This window comes from Meriones unguiculatus, chromosome 7 (genome assembly GCF_030254825.1).
Source record: "Meriones unguiculatus strain TT.TT164.6M chromosome 7, Bangor_MerUng_6.1, whole genome shotgun sequence".
Taxonomy (NCBI): domain Eukaryota; kingdom Metazoa; phylum Chordata; class Mammalia; order Rodentia; family Muridae; genus Meriones; species Meriones unguiculatus.
Window position 1 is genome coordinate 59,450,110 of NC_083355.1, and position 17,214 is coordinate 59,467,323.

Genomic DNA, 17,214 nt, shown 5'->3' on the forward strand with positions numbered 1-17,214 from the left:
ATGGTTTAGTTCAGCGTACATGGTCAGGATCCTGTACCCAGAACTCTGCCTAAAGCAGAATTTCCACTGTCTTCATTTGTGAGCTATTTGTTTGTTTGTTTGTTTGGTTGGTTGGTTGGTTTGGGTTTTTGTTTTTTGAGACAGGGTTTCTCTGGGTCACCCTGGCTGTCCTGGAATTTACTCTGTAGAGTGCTGGCAGGCCTCAAACTCAGAGATCCACCTGCCTCTGCCTACCAAGTGCTGGGATTAAGGGCCTGTATCACCACTGCCCAAAGTTCATTTCGTTTCTTGTTTCTACTGGCTTTGCGCTCTCCATGGCTTCCCCAAGATGAGCAAACAGGAGCAAAGCAGGCTTCTCTGAAGTAGGCAGTGGCTGTCATTTCCCCATCCAGGTGTCCTAGACAAGGAAAAGCCACTGCAGAGAGCGCATCAATGAGCCCTAAGACAAGTCCAGCGTCCATAGTGTGATGCTCAGCCCCCGAGGCTGTCCTGTTGGCATTGCTGGCCCAGGGATTGCCTGCAGGCCCCAGAGCCGAAAGTCGGTCTCCCCCACCACACCAAAGACCTACCCAGTCCCCAGAAAGGCTGGCACTACAGAAAGAGGGGGATGACTTGGGGTGACTTCACATCTATTAATTAGAATCCCCGCTCTCTATCAGCCCAGGGGAAGCACGCCTGGGCTGGCCTTGAACTGTCTGTGTAGCTAAGAATGACCTTGAGCTTCTGGTCCTCCTGATTCAGGCTTGCACCAACCCCCCGCCCCCCTTCCCTGTCACTTGGCTTTCCAGTGAAACATGAGAACGGGACACGAAGCCAAAACAGGTTACGTTAGTGTCAAGGGCTCCGTCCTGCGCATGAAAGTTCTCTTTGCTGTCAACTGATAAAACATTCAACATCCGTCAGTCCAGAGCGCGCCTCGCTGTCGGTGAATGAAGGGCGCCTCTTCTTCTTACATCGCTGAGTCGCTCAGAGACCAAGAGGTTTTTTAAAAGCAACAAAACCCTACAGTAATTCTGAAGTGTCTTCTCTTAGATAAGAAGCTATAAAGGAAAGGAGCCAGGGGCCAGCTCCGAGGCTTCTGCGGCTCCCCCGGAGGCCACGGAGAGGCTCGAGGGAAGCGCCGTCCACACAAACCCGTTACTGCTCTAGCCTGGCTGTCACCTGAGACCAAAGGTCACCTCGTCCCCGGGGCCAGCAGGGCGGGGGCTGCAGCCGGGCGTGGGCGAGGCCTCTCCGGGTGCGCCGCGGGCCGCTAGCCAGGCACCAGGTAGGACTGACGCCGGGGTCCGCCCGGCCCAGCCTGGCCCTGCCTGCCACCAGGGCTCACGTAGCGAGAGCGTGAGTCAGCGCCGTCCCGCGGCGAAGCCTGCCAGCCTCCCGGGAGGGGGCGCCCCGCCTCGCCCGCCCGCGGGCTCCGCGCCCAGAGGAGTCCCCAGCCCCAGGACGGCAGAGGGCCCGGCTTCCCAGGAAGAGGGGCGGGAGGAGGACGAGCCCGAGGGGGGTCCCTCCTCGGCCCGACCTTGACCTTCTCCCGGCCCCGCCCCTGAAGCTTCCTTCGTACAGCACGCAGGCGGCCTGGCTCACAGACCCGGAGAAGGGCTGAGGGAGGGGAGCTGCAGGGGTCACGACCCAGACAGACAGGGAGCTGAGCGGGCTAACCTCTGAAAGGCGGAGAGGGCGGGCAGCCCCTTATCAACCGCATCTCTCTCGCGCTGTGGGGAATGGTTTGTGTTTCCTGAAACTTGCACCTGTTTAGTTCTAACTACCGACTTTATAAAAGGAAATTGCCTACGTGCCTGACTGCTGAAAGACAGAATTAGAAGTACTCTTCGCTGCTGAATGTGTGAACGCAGCAGGACCTCCTGTTAAGGTCTGGACCTACAGGGTTGTAAGTCTGGGCCTCCCGAGGGCACAAAAGAATTTCAAACCTCCTTTACTCTTCAGTAAAGTATTTTCCACCAAGTCAAGGCACATTATAAAAAGGCTTTCTTCTACATACAACTGTGATGTGCAAAATGTTGCTTCTTTTTCTTTCTTTCTTTCTTTCTTTTCTTTTGTGTGTGTGTGTGTGTGTGTGTGTGTGTGTTTGTATTGTTTAATTTGTTTGGTTTTTAAAGACAGGGCCTCCTGGCTGTCCTGGAACTCAATATGTAGACCAGGCTGGCCTAATGGCATTTTTTTCTTTTCTGTATCTATTTGTGTGTGTGTGAGAGAGAGAGAGACAGAGACAGAGAGACAGAGAGAGACAGAGACACAGAGAGAGAGCGCTCAGCTCTCTTGTGGAGGTCAGAGGACAGCTCTCAGATTCTATTGTGACCCTCCAATACGTGGTATTGAACTCAGATGAGCAGTCTTGGCAGTAAGCACCTTCAGCTGCTGAGCTATCTCGCCAGCCCAAAATGTTACTTTTTCAAAACTTGTGGGAGGAGCTGAGATATCGAAGACAGAAGGATGCTTTTTGAAGGGAAAGAACTATGTAGAGGAGGGGAGAAGGAGAAAGGACATGGACTAAAAAGCAAAGTGATTACCAGAGCAATATGGAGCCCAGAATGAAAACGGCTGTCTGGGCTCAGGCAATGGGAAAATAAGTAGTACCTCCAAGGTCCTTGCTTCAGAGTTCACAGCTGAGAGAAGCCACTAACCACGTAGAGTAAAACATAAGGGAGGCTTCATAGAACAGAACGGCTCAGTGGCTGAGGGACAGCGCCCTCACAGTGGCTGGCTGTCCAGATTCTGTGATGCTTCTGCAGCTTGCAAGCTAAGTGACCTTAAGCCAACTGAAGGCTACCATCTCTCTTCATTTTGTTCCTTCAAAAAACAAGAATAGTGAAATTGGTGCTTATGTTTTAGGACTTTTCAGAGACCTAAGTATATTAATACAAGGAAAGCACCAGAACAATGCCCTATGGTCAGCAGGCACTCAATAAACACTGTTACAGGAGATGAAGGCAAAAGCCATCAGATACAGAAGAGCAGGCTGTGTGTACAACTCCAGAAGGGGCTATCACATGTGAATAGAGCTTCCCTGGACAACGCAGGGTGGGAATTCTGAGGACAAGTGTGGCTGTTTTAGTACTGTTCATAAGAGCAAAATAATAGACATTCGAATGCATTTCTTTATAATTTGTACGGGGGGCATTAGCAGAGCAACATACCATTACAGTTTTTACAAGAAGCAACCTGTGTAAATGCCCATCAAAATAGATATAGCTCAAAAGTTTATCTAATAAGACAGCAAGATGCAAAATGGCATATGTAACATGGTGCCATCTAAGGAAAAAAGATACACACAGGAAGGTGTCATATATTTTGCGAATGTAAATAGTTTTAATACTGAAAGAATGTACATTTATTTAGAGCTATTTCTGAATAGAGAAATGTCATGATGTCATAGTGTTTTCCTTGGTGCGACAATTACTTCATTGAATGTACTTGAACATTAGAGAGCTCATTTTGTTTTAAGGCACAGATCAACCCTAGAAGCAAGTTTGTCAACATTGGCTAACTGTTTATTGCAGGAATATGAGTGATCATTATTTTTTCATTTGGACTTTTCTGCATATTCAGGTTAAAAATAATTAGACTTCCAAGGGTAAGTACTATGACAAATGCATAAAGGGATGGGCCTGGAGCACACATTTGGGCAAAGCTAGACTTTCACACCCTCAACCTTCAGTCACAGCAGAAGACAGAGAATGTTCCCTCATGCCCTCTAACTCCTCCTTGGGGTGAAGACTGGCCAGGGGTTTTGCTGTTTTGAGAGTTGATGATTGATTCCTATACGTTGTAGCATCTTTCAGTCCTTGGTATCTCTAAAACATGGTGTTCTTTTTGGGAAAACACCAAGTGACCGGTAGAGCCGCTGAGATGGGAGACTAGAGCCGCTGAGATGGGAGACTGTGCTAGTCCTAGAGGCAGGGCACACACAGTGCCGAAAGTCAGGTGAGCTGTTGAGGACGATGCAAGTTTGTGCACATGATGATGGAAATGAAAAGCATCCCAGGCTGAGCTGAGATGCCCATGGCACTCAGCCTCTGCTGAGAACACTTTTATAGGGGTTGTCCCCTCTGAGGGTCAAGGATGTGAACAAAATTCCAGCTCTGGGGTCACTCAAAGCTAGACGTAAAATGCCAATGACTAAGCTGCAGGCATGTTATGAAATGAATTTCTGTTCCTTTGTCTGAAATGGGAATAAAAGTGGCTTTGAGGGGACAGAATGGGATGACAAAGCAAAGCATCCAGAGGTGGACAGAGGATGTCCTCAGCTAACGGTGACTGTGTGCAGATCGGGAAGGTGTGTCCTTGGATCAAAATGGAGCCTGCCTGGGGAGATTTTTACCTTACGCTTGGGTTGCTCTTTACTATGCTAAAGGTTCAAACAGCTGTGTGGAGATCAGCCCCATGTCTAGAGACGGTTGTTTAAAGAACATTACACTCCCCCTTAAAGAGCCAGTTGGGGGTTATTTTTTCTTAATTTTTTAAGCGTACAAAATAACGTGTTTCACATTTTCACATACATACTTCTTTGGACTTTGCTCATATTTGCCTCCATAACTGCCCCACCCCATGCTGCTATGTATAGGGAGAAAAGTCCCCTTTCTGCTTTCGTGTGTGCGTGTGTGCGTGTGTGTGCTAAAATTCACCCATAAACACTTTGAAGGCACCTTCTACTCAGTTGTGCTGAAAATCCGAGCTTTAAAGCCATCTCCCAGCTGCTCCACTGGAATGTGCTGCAGGGATCCTGTTCCACCCAGGCAGCTCCAGGGCGGGGCCAGCACGCACCGCTGGATGGAGGGACGTGCAGAACATCAGGGGAACAGAGCGAGGCAGAGCGAAGCACGTGCTGTGACTAATCAAGGCCAGCCTGGGGTGTGACTGTCAGGAAAGAAATCACTCCCCTACGGGCCCCCAGTACCTGACAGTCTGAGAAAACAGTGCTGACTCCCGGGGAGTGTTTCTCCAGCAGCTGGGGGATGTGGCTGCAGACACCGCATTCACAGTTTCCAAGTTGCCCTGCTCCCAGCATGTCTGTTTAAGGCAGGACACTGCTGCAGCATGGAAGCCATCCTGGCAGCAGCTGGGGGGGGGACCCCAAAGGCAGGAAGCTAGCAGCTGGTCCAAGCAGACAGAGCGCCCCTCCCTCCACTCTGACCTAGGAAGAAATGCTCAGATACAGCAGCCAACACTCCCTCCTGTATTTCCAGCATGATCTGGCAATGCCTGTAGGGAGAGTCCTAGCTCCGGGCACTCTGACTGGCACCAGTAACCTTTGCACCAGCGACTGTTCACTAAGTGTAATCTGTTGTATTTATTGGTTTGGAGGGAGTTGCAATCTTTGTTTGCTCCTCACTGTGCGTCGGATGTCAAGGCTCTATTGGTTTCCTTAGACTGGGAGGTGTGGCTCTTTAGTGTCACAAACCAAGTAGCTTAGAAGTAATGTGTTGAGTAGAAGAAAAAAAAAAAAAAAGATAAAACACGAATAAAGAAAGAAATACCGGTCCCTTGTACAGGATTGAGTGAAGTCGTATCTGCTGCAAAAGGCACATCTGCCCAGAACTTGGGAATGGAAACTAAGTGGAAGCAGAGTTATTGTGGAGGTCACCAGCTTACCATGGGGTCATGCAGAGGAGGAGGAGCCCTAAGTGTGGTTTGATGAACAGCCTTACAAGAAGTGGGAAACTTCAACACAGACATATAGGCAGGATATCGCGTGGTATCAGAGGCAAAGCCTGGATGGCTGAAGTGACACCAAGATCTGGGGCAGACCACCAAGCTGGACAGGGCCAGGAAGAACCTGTCCCTCCAGTGTTCAAGAAGAACGTGACTCTGCCAGCACAAAGATGGAAAGCCTCTTCGGGACATGAGGCAACCAGTGTCTTTTTCTTCAGAGGCTACAATTACAGTGTGTCCTGCCACACCTGCTCCAAGGCAGCAAATTTCTGGTTTTTGGTTTGTGGCACACACCTCAGTCCAAGGAAACAAATAGAGCCTCGATATCTGACACACACACAGCCAAGCGCTGTTAGCGTACTCACTGCTGTCCTTCAGTTCTTTTTCATGGAGTGGATGTCTAGGCCTCTTCCTCTGGGAAGATTTCAGCCACAGTTCTCTTGATTGACCTGAGGCATCCAATGCTAAAAGGCCCACAGTTTCTCCCATTGTATCTACAAACTCAGAGCCTAACTTCCTGAAAGACTTTTTGGTCACTTTCAGGTACACGTAGAGGTCTTTTTGGGAGGAATTCTGCCATGTGATCTGCAGCAGGTACAGCCAGCAGGGGGCTGTGTGCGGATCAAACCTCTCAAGCTCTGTGAACCTCAGCTAGCAATACTTAACAGAAACTCTCCTTTCCCAAGCTTCTCCCAGCTCCCAAGAGAACGCTGTTTCTAGATCTTTTACCCGATCAGTTCATTGGCACCTCAGCCAAGTGCCCAGCCACCCAGGCTAGAAATCTTGGCAAAGGTTTGGGCTCTTCTTTTTCTTTTTCTTTCTTTCTTTCTTTCTTTCTTTCTTTCTTTCTTTCTTTCTCTTTCTCTTTCTCTCTGTCTTTCTTTCTCTTTCTTTTTCTCTTTCTTTCTGTTTTTTTCTTCCTGTGAGCCTAACGCCAAGTTCCTAAAACTCTTCCTTGTAACATTTCCACAGATCCATCTTCCATCCTGTCTTAGTTCCAAGGTCAAGGTCCAGATGAGCAGCGATGTGTCACTTGGTCATTTGGATCTCAGACACTATTCGATGAGGAGAGCAGCCTACTTCTGAGGCCTAACTTCCCAAAACACAATCCCAGTTTGCTCACAAGGAAAACACCAGGTTAAGTCCACATGGAGGGACAGTCTACAAACTACCCATCCAGTATTCCTTAAAATACCAAAAACAAAGTCTGTTTGTGACACAGTTGCAGCCCAAAGAAGCCCAAAGCAACATGATGATTTAACAAAATAAAGCATCTTTAAATGACCCCAAGACAGAAAAAGAACACTTGAAGACACCAAGAACACCTAAATATAGTTGAGACTTTAATAATTCTGTACCAATATTAGCTTATTAGTTATGAAAATGTACCTCACTAGTGTAAGGTTTAATAATAGAAACTGCATGCAGGGTACAGGAAAATTCTCATACCATATGGACAATTTATGTAAATAAAAAGCTACCTTAAAATCAAGAGTTAAGCTCTTAAAATCTATATGATGGTAAATACATATGGGGGGGCATAATTAGGCATGGCCATGTCTGTAGGGTGACCTAGTGGTTAGGTTAGTGGCTCCTAACCACTAGAATTCAAAGAACTAGCCACTTTTTCAGCAACAGAGGAGGACAAATTCCATTTTCTTCCTTCACCTGTGTTCTAGAGATATAAAAATAAACTCATAATGTGTAGAGCAATTGTTACATTAATCTTGTGTGTGAGTGCAGGCATGAACCCTGGGCCTCCCACACCCTAAGTACTCTACTATTGAACTATTTTCCAGCCCTAAATGTTAACATTGCCCTATCACAGAAAAGTGGCTCTGAGTTGTTTGGATTTTTGTTGGTGGTGGTGGTTTTGTTTTGTTTTGTTTTGTTTTGTTTTGTTTTGTTTTGTTTCAAGACAGGGTTACTCTGTGGAGCCCTGGCTGTCCTGGCCTCACTCTGTAGACCAGGCTGACCTCGCTCTCACAGAGACCCACCTGCCTCTGCCTCCCGAGTGCTGGGATTGAGAGTGTGCGCCACCACCGCCCAGCTTGTTTAGATTTTTAAAAAGATTTGTTAATTTTGCATGTGTGTTTATACATGTGATTCAGGTACCTAAGGTGGCCAGAGGGTCCCCTGAAGCTGGGGTTACAAGCAGTTGTGAGGAGCCTGACATGTTAGGAACCAAACACAGGTCCTCTGCAGGGGCAGCATGCAGTCTTAACCACTGAGCCATCTCTCCAACCCCACATGTTTTCTTTCCCACTACAGGCTCAGCATAAACCCTATCCGGTCTACAGTGGTAATGATGGAACTCCGCTGTGTATCAAAGCTTCGTGGCAGGCTGCTGAAGATGTGCTGAGCCTCAGCTCAAGGCTTCCTGATTCATGAGGCCTGGCGCAGGGCACAAGAATTTGCATCTGTAACTAGCTCCCAGCTTCTGCTGCTGGTGTGGTCCAGGAGCATACTTTGAAAATCATTGCTGTAGAATTCCCTTTAATACTTATTTTTCCTTTTTCTCTGTGTGTCTCTTTACATTAAGAGTCCCATCTGAAATGTAATCAATATTTATTGGGGTCATAGTCACATAGCATCAAACTCACAGGTTTCAGCAATGAGCCTAGCAATACTTAAGCAATAAGGCTCCCATTCTCATGGCACTATCATTTCAGTCATCAGAATATAATAAACAAATGAATTACAGACTACAGCAAGTACTCTGAGAGGGATAAAGAGAAGGACAAATAAATGCAACTAAGGGCAGGCTATGGAAACTCTCACCACAAAATCACCCGTTCACCATTGTTATAGCAGCATGAATTTCTTAGCAACGTTGGTGCAGCCACCCGACTTACTTCGTTCAGAAAGGCTTTGATCAAACACCGCATGCTCGGTACTTATAAACATCAGAACCCCCTGCCTAACAGTTCTGACGGCTAAGAACTCCGTTATCAGCTCACTAGTGTGTCATGAGGGATTCATAGGTGGCGCCTTCTTGCCACACCCTCCCAATGCAGAAGGAGTGGAAGCTCCCTTGAGCCTCTTTTGTAAGGCTTACAGGCTGGCCCCCTCACAACCTTCGAAAGGTCCCTCCAAACTACTACATTGTATTTTGATGAGGCACTGAATTCAGACCATGTAGCAACCAATAACTCTAAAGGTAAACCCTGTCTTATATAAGCAGGATTAGACAGCAAATTCTCCTACCTTTGGCAACATGCTAGATGTATTGTGCCTTTTAAATAGCCAGGTGCAAGGAGACAGAGGCAAAAGACCACAGGTTCAATGCCAACCTGGGTTACATAGTGGGACCTTCTCTCAAACACACACACACACAAAGCTCTGATGTCCTTACTGAAGATTTACCTCGCTGCTATGAGTATTGGTAGTAAGGTCTTCTGCCTGTTCCATTTCCCCTGAAAATGGCTCCTGCTGACAGGAGCCACCTCACCAAATAAAGCCCTCAGGATACAGACGGCCTCAAGGGGTACAACTCTGCTTGGTGGCTATGCTACCTGTTAGAGTTTCAACACCAAATGTCCCCCACTGAGCCATGCATTAAGGGAGGGCCTAAGTCCTCAGGGTTGTGCCATTGGAAGTTGGTAACCTTTAGAAAATTAAGGCCTTTAATTGAAGGTCCTGAGGTCACTGAGGATGTGCCCTCAAGACAGACTGTGAACAGGAGCCTTTCCTCTTCCTGTTTCTTTCCATGGCTCATGATGAAGCAAGAGTGCTCCATGGTGAGCACACTGCTCACACTGTGCTCACACAGTGCTCGTACCACACTGCTTTACTGCAGACCCAAACAGCAAAGAAACAGGTGATGGGCTGCTAAGTCAAAAGAAAATTTTCCTTCTTTTAAACATTTTTAAAAATTAGTTTTCTTTTTATTTTTGAAACAGGTCTCCACAATGTTGCCAAGGCTTGCCTTAAATTTGTGTGCTCAGGGGGATGGAGAGATGGCTCAGAGCTTAAGAGCACTGGCTGTTCTTCCAGAGGTCCTGAGTTCAATTCCCAGCAACCACATGGTGGCTCACAACCATCTGTAATGAGATCTGGTGCCTTCTTCTGGTGTGCTTGTGTACATGCTGGCAGAACACTATATACATAATAAATAAATCTTAAGAAAAATATCTGGGCTCAGTAGAAATGGTTCAGTGGTTACAAACAGTAATTGCTTCTGTAAAACATTCCCCTTTGACTCCAAGGACCCACATCTGATTGCTCACAATCACCTGTAATTCCAGATTCAGGAGATCTAATGCCCTCTTCTGGCCTCTTTGGACAGTGCACTAGCATGCACACACATAATTTAAAATAATAATAATAACAACAACAACAACCTTGTGGATTCAAGTGATCCTCTCAACTCAGTCTCCGAGTAGCTGGGATTAAAGGCGTATGCCACCATGCCCAACTACTCCTTTCTTATACAATATTCATTAATCATCCCAGGTCTTTTGCTGTATGCTATATGTAGCATGGCCTGGTCCTGAAATCCTGACTAGGGGCCATAAGGGAATGAAGAAAGAACAGACGCACACGAATGTACAGAAAAGCTGGGATTGGGCGGGCTGCGCTTGCTCAGAGAGAGTCTGTGCACCCAGGTACTGATGACCTGGAGCCTCAAGCAAGCTTGTGGTTACAGCACGCGGAGAAGAGCTAGCCAGCCTCAGCAGGAGGTCCCAGAGCCCAGCAGACTCAGGCTATGGATGCCCCAGGAGGAAGCTGTGCTTGCCAGTTTTCATATGTTCTGCTGATATTTGCTCTTGGACCAGAGGAAGGCATTGCCATCCCTTTGAGTGTCACACATTTTGGCTTTACCAAGTGTCCCTGTGCCTGAGGCTTTGAGGGTCCTTCACTCAGGACTTCATCTATTCTTTACAAGGTCACTCAAGGCTCGCTCCATTCCACACAGCGATAGTGACAGAAAGCTAACTCCCACACCCCTTTGCATCAGAACAATGCGAAAGTCAACCAGAGATATTGTAACTGTTCGGTATCTTCGTTCATTCAGGCTGCCACAATGAAGGAGAATGATCCAGGTGCCAGCTTTCTGACAGTTCTTAAGTAAGGCTGGGAAGTGTAAGATCATGGAGGCAGCATGTTCTGAGGAGCGCTCACTTCCAGGCTCACCTCACACGTAGTGAGGTAGCTCTGAAGCCTCATTTACAGTATGAGCAGATTCCAGATGAGCAGAGAGACAGAGGGAACGAGCGAGAACAAGCAGGTCACAGGGTGAGGCAGACTGCTGTGGACAGAAGCAACAGAGGTCAGTGCAAGCAAGGTGAGAGGGAGAGCAAGACTGAGGAGAAAAGCACAGACCCAGTGGATGGCTTAGTGCAAGAAAGGAGAGCTCTATCAGCAAACCCAGATTCAGAGAAGAGCATGCCTCACCATGGAAAGATTGATGATTGATGAACCTCTACATTTAGATAGCTTAGGTCAAATATTCTGCCTGAAGTGCATTATATTTTATGATTTCTCATTTAGCAAAAATTTCTCTTAAGCAGTTCTCATAGGATCACAGGGCTTTAAGTACGCCATGATTAGGGCTATATTATTAAGTACTTAATTTAACATTACTGATTGCTGCCAGTCTTTCACAAAACTAATAACACTGCAATAATAAATGAGCTTACACAGTCATCTTTGTACAATTATTTGAATAAACCTTTAATTTGATATGTAGAATTTTTGGCTCAAGGGGGCGTCATGGAGAACATAGGTGGGGTTGGACCCCACGCCCCTCTCTAGCTGTGCCACCCATCTCTGTCTGAACTTGAGAGTTCCTTACTCCAGCCAGGACTGGTGGCAGGTATATTACCTGGATATGCAGATGTGCTCACCTGGGATGCAGTGCTTGTCTCTGGGCACATGAGAGTCAGGATTAAGGACCAGCCAGCCAACGTAGCGGAAGCCCAAACAGCCAGTGCTGAATGACAATGTAATGAGGCTGAGACCAGCTCTCACAGATGAGGTACACTTTGAAACTGGAGAAACGCGGATCAATTGGATAAGCTCTCAGAGTACATGGGGGACACTAAGAAACTTCGAGGTCATTTTTTTTCTGCATCAATTCCAGAGCCAAAAACCCAGGATGACCTTAAAAAGCTGACAAGTAAGATTAAGAAAGGGGCTAACATCACACTGAGGAGCACAGAGAGGCATGCTGGGTATGAGATCCAGCAGACCTCCAGGGTTAGACATCCCAGCACTCTGTCCTCCCTCAAAAGCACGTAGAGGTGATGGCCAAATACAAAGAGACTCACATGCAGTAAAAGCCAACTTTAAAGGAGTGTATTACTGACTTTTCTGTTGCTCTGACTTACAGAGGAAGGACTTATTTGGCCTTAGGTTCCAGAGGGATAAGAATCTATCAGCATCATGGGGAAAAGTGGGAGGAGAAGCAGGCAGGTGTCGGAGCTGAGGCAGAAAGCTGAGCACTCACATCTTGAACCACAAACATGAAGATGAGAGAGAATGAAATGGGCATAAGTGTCCTTGTCATTTTTTTACTGCTGTGGAGAGCCACCATAACCCTGGCAACTCTTATAAAGGAAAACATTTGAGTGGGGCTGGCTTACAGTTCAGAGGTTTACAGGGTGAGGAGCAGGCAGGCAGGCATGGTGCTGGAGAAGGAGCTGACAGTTCTACCTTTTCATCCCAGGTAGCAGAAGACTGCGTGCCGCACTGGGCATAGCTTGAGCGTAGGAGAACTTAGAGCCTGCCCCATGGTCATATACTTCCTCCAGCAAGGCCACACCTCCTAATAGTGCCAAGCATTCAAACATATGAGTCTATGGAGGACATACCTCCTCACACCCCCACAATGAGGTCCTCATACCTACCCAAACCCCCACAATGAGGTCTTCATACCTACTCACACCCCCACAATGAGGTCTTCATACCCACCCAAACCCCCACAATGAGTTCTTCATACCCACTCACACCCCACAATGAGGTCTTCATACCCACTCACACCCTCACAATGAGGTCTTCATACCTCCTCACACCCCCACAATGAGTTCTTCATACCCACTCACACCCTCACAATGAGGTCTTCATACCTCCTCACACCCCCACAATGAGGTCTTCATACCCACTCACACCCCCACAATGAGGTCTTCATACCCACTCACACCCCCACAATGAGGTCTTCATACCCACTCACACCCCCACAATGAGGTCTTCATACCTATTCAAACCCTCACAATTAAGTCTTCACGCCTGGTCCCAATGATATACTTCCTCCAGCGAGGCTACACCCACCTCCTGAGCCTACCCAAACAGTGCTGGCAACTGGGGACCAAGTGTTCAAATGCCCACGACTATGGAGGGGGAGCACTTAGCATTTAAGCCACCACAGAGATCTTGAAGTTACTGATGAAGACAACAGAAGAGAAGATGTTGTGGTGGGACAACCCTGCTGTCCTCACCCTGAGAGTCTCTGTGAGAGCAAACTCATGCGAAAGGACATCTCAAGGTCGGAAAGTAGCACCAAGGAGATCTGGGACCTGCTGGTGGACACTGCCATGCAGCAAAAGGTCAGAGAGAGCTGTTGGGTAACAGACCTGAATGCCGTCCATGCAGGTGGACCGCAGTCAGCCTGGGTGGAACTGAGAGACGGGGAGACATCAGGGCCAGTAGGAAAGAAGCCGACAGTGAGCCCTGCGATGGTAGCCCCACTGCTGGGCAGCTTCCGTGTGGATTGCTAGCCTGTCCATTGGGCTGTAGTAAGGCAGCTGAAAGGGCTGTGCACTGAAATGACTCGCTCTGGTTTGGCAACTTTTGTCTTCCCACAGAAACATGGTTTAAATGGCCTTCCTCAGAGTGAAAGGAACCTGTTCCATTGGTTCATTGTAAATACCCTTGACCCTGGTTCAGCTGACAGTCTAATCTACCAAATGCATCAGCTCAAAGGCCCCTTCAGAACCAGCAACTGAAGGACCTTCCCTCCTGGACTGCATAAACCAACCCAGCCTTTTGTCTCCTCAGGGCTGTCAAGTGATGACTGGCACCTTAGGAAGTCCTCCTGAGGCTGGCCCAAGGTGCTGCGTGCTCTGCCTCCTGGAATACTCTTCTTGAAGAAATTGCCATGTCTACAAGAGAGCAGGAGTCTTTCCACACCGGGCAACAGAAGGGCTGGAGCAGAATCCACTACCTGGCAGGGTGCCAGTCTTCACAGTTCCTCCTGTGTCCTGAAAACAAGAGGGACTAGCAGATGCCACGATTTTGGTCTGAAAAGTTGGCCAGTTTGAAATTCAAACTTGAAATTAGCCCAGAGTAAGTTCAGCTCGGGGGCCAATTTGATATTTCTCTCCACTTCATTCCTTCATGTTTACTCCTTTTTTTCTTTTTTTAATTTTTAATTTTTTTATTAATTACAGTTTATTCACCCTGTATCCCAGCTGTAGCCTCCTCCCCCACCCACTCCCAATTCCACCCTCCTTCTTCTTCTTCTAAGGAGCCAGAAAGATGATTCTCCAAGGCCACCACTTGCAAAGGCTGGAGGTATGGGGTAAGTTTTCATAGCTGAGTAATGAAAACTGGCTGTGTACATTTAGAGAAGGATTCTTTGTGAAGCCTTGTCTTGCAGCCAAAAAACCCAGAGGTTAAGAACTAGGCCAGGAAGCCAGGCCGTGATAGTGCACAACTTTAATCCCAGTCCTCAGGACTCAGGTTGGATCTGAGTTCAAGGTCAGCCTGACCTACAGGGAGAGTTCTAGGACAACCAGGGCTACAAAGAAAAACGAAAGAAAGAAAGAAAGAAAGAAAGAAAGAAAGAAAGAAAGAAAGAAAGAAAGAAAGAAAGAAAGAAAGAAAGAAAGGGAGAAAGGGAGAGAGGGGGAGGAGGGAGAAGAGAGAGAGGGGGAGAGGGGGAGGGAGAAGAGAGAGGGGGAGAGGGAGAGGGAGGGAAAGAGAGAAAGAACAGAACAGAACTGAGCCAAGGACAAAGCGCTAGAGTCTGGGGTCTAGAAATGTCTCAAGAATCTTATAGTTTTGCTTGTAAATGTTTGCACATTTACATATCTATTTCTCAGAAAGCAGAAAACTAGATAAGGGACATATGCTTACCTACAAGTGAATTCTTATAGAAAAATGATCCTCCTCTACCATTAAGAATCTTAATTTTTTTTCCTAATTAATTAATTTGTCTTCATTGTGGTGCCTGTATATGCTTGGCAAACACTCTACTGCTGTGTGTGTGTGTGTGTGTGTGTATGTGTGTGTGTGTGTGTGTGTGCGTGCGTGTGTATGTGTGTGTGTGTGTGTGTGTGCGTGCGTGTGTATGTGTGTGCGTGCGTGTGTGTGTGTGTGTGTGTAAAATAGTCAAACAACAAAAACGTATATAAAGCAGCTTGTTTTCTGAATAAATACTAAGAAAATCAAATGAAATCTTCAGAATGAGGACCCAGTAGATTCCCGGCATATTTTGCTGCAGAGTAGATGGAATGTTAATATTTTAATGTTTTCCCCATCTTGTGCCTACACGAGACTTGCCCTGAGAACATCCTACACCTTTAGATGCTCTCTCTATGAGCCACGGATGTCTGTTCTTCTGTGGGACCAAAACAGGGAGGGCAGACCAGAGACTGCAGAGCAGCACTTCCTGCAGCCTCGTGAAGGAGCGTGGGGGGTTCCTCTGCCTGTGGCAATGCTTTTACAGACCAGGTCTCAGCTTCAGAGACAAAGGCCTGTGCTGAGGGCTGGGCTCCTCCAGTTGCCTGGGGTCAATGCCCTGTGCACTCACCTGTAGCTCCAGCATCCAAAAGGCTGACACAGGACAATCATCCATACACAGAGAGCTTGAGTTAAAGAGTGAGTCCCAGGACAGCCTGAGATGCTAGTCTGCTGGCCCCACTTCCACCAAAAACAAACCAAAACAAAACAGAAACATTCACTCAGAGAAACTTCTAAACTTGGTCCACCAAAGCCTACCTAACCGAGATTCCAAAGCCTCCATGTTCTTTATCATGTATTATGATTTTGTTTTTACATTGATTTATCTGTGGAGGCAGTAGGCATGGAGGCTAGAAGTCGACGTGGCTGTCTTCCTCTTAATATTATTTTTTTTAATACATACTCTCTCACAGAACCCGGAACTTAGAAATTCAGCCAGACTGGTTGCCCAGGCTCCAGGGTCTTCCTGTCTCCATGTCCCAGTGCTGGCAGGGGTGCTAGGGACTGACCCGGGTCCTTACCCTTACACAGTAAGCACTGTATTGACCGAGCTCTCTCTCCCGATCCCTAAACTGGGAATTAACTTGGTACAAGGAATAAGGAGTCGGTTTAACTTATTTTACAAAAGTTTAGCCAATTGTCTTTAAATAATTTATTGAATAATCTGCATTTTCTCCATCAGTTTGAAAGGAATGTTTGTCAAATATTAATTACGTTTATACAGTTAAATCTGTCCCTATGTTTATTATTCTGTTTCAATAATTCCTTCCACCAGTGCCAAACTGGTGTGGCTGTTGCCGTGAATATGCTTTCTTTAGACCTGCTTTTCCTTGGCTATTCTTACTGCCAAGTTTTAATGGTTATTTGTTTGTTTTATCCCCCAAATGGACCTAAGTTTCTCCAAAGCAGGAACTGTTGCCTCAGTATTTTCGTAGCCTCAACAACTTGTTTGTTTTACTTAGTAGCTTTTTATCCTGCTTCCCCTGCGGTGCCTTACACTAAATAATCACAGTTATTAAAGTTTAAGTGCTGAAAGAGTCCCAAGCAGAGTTCTATAAATCAAGGCCCAAACTGAAGCCTTGTTGCTTTAACCTTTCGTTAAACCAGGATGACGGTGACTGGCACGCAAGATATGCTAGTGCAATAGTGCCACAGCACCGTGTGAATGACCAGCTGGTGTCTGGTTGGACTTAAGACCCACTCCATGAGATGGCACCCATCCCCAGCACTGCGTGGATGTCCAAGAACCAGGGACCTCGGGGAAAGCCAGCTGCTATTTCTCTGCTGAAAGAACACAGTCAGAAAATGACTCTGCTGACATTCTGCTCTACTCAAACATCAGCACCTTGCTCAGCCATCACTGGAGACGCTTCCTCCTGCAGTTGGTGGGATGTGGAGACCCACAGCTGGACAACGTGGAATGCTCAGTCCCAAGTGGGAGGTCTCCATCAGCACTCTCCATCAGGGCTCAAGAGACCCTGAGGAAGATGAAGTGGAGTGACTGGAAGAGTCAGAGGAGATGAAGGACACCAAGAAAACAAGGCCTGACAAACACAGCAGGCCCCATATACACATGAGTTCACTGACACCTGCTGTGGCAGCACGCACAGGGGTCCAAAGCTGAGAGAGGAAGTGGACACAACTCCACATCCTTAACCCTGAAGCTACCTCCAGCTGATAGCTGCCCACAAATGAAAAAAGTAGCTTTCTCCAATGGAGTCCCACTGGGTACGCAATCCACTCCTTTAATTTTTTATTTTTATTAATTACTGTTTATTCAAGTTGTATCCCAACTATAGCCCCCTCCCCAACCCCTCCTAATTCCACCCTCCCTCCCTCTTCTATCCTATGCCTATGCCC

The 17,214-nt window shown here is 47.2% G+C and overlaps 1 long non-coding RNA gene across 1 annotated transcript in view; it reads right to left on the minus strand.

Annotated features, from left to right (window-relative positions):
• LOC132655419 (uncharacterized) overlaps nucleotides 1-17,214 on the minus strand; it is a 57,217-nt gene that overhangs the window by 3,592 nt on the left and 36,411 nt on the right. The gene's annotated exons all lie outside the window — the stretch shown is intronic.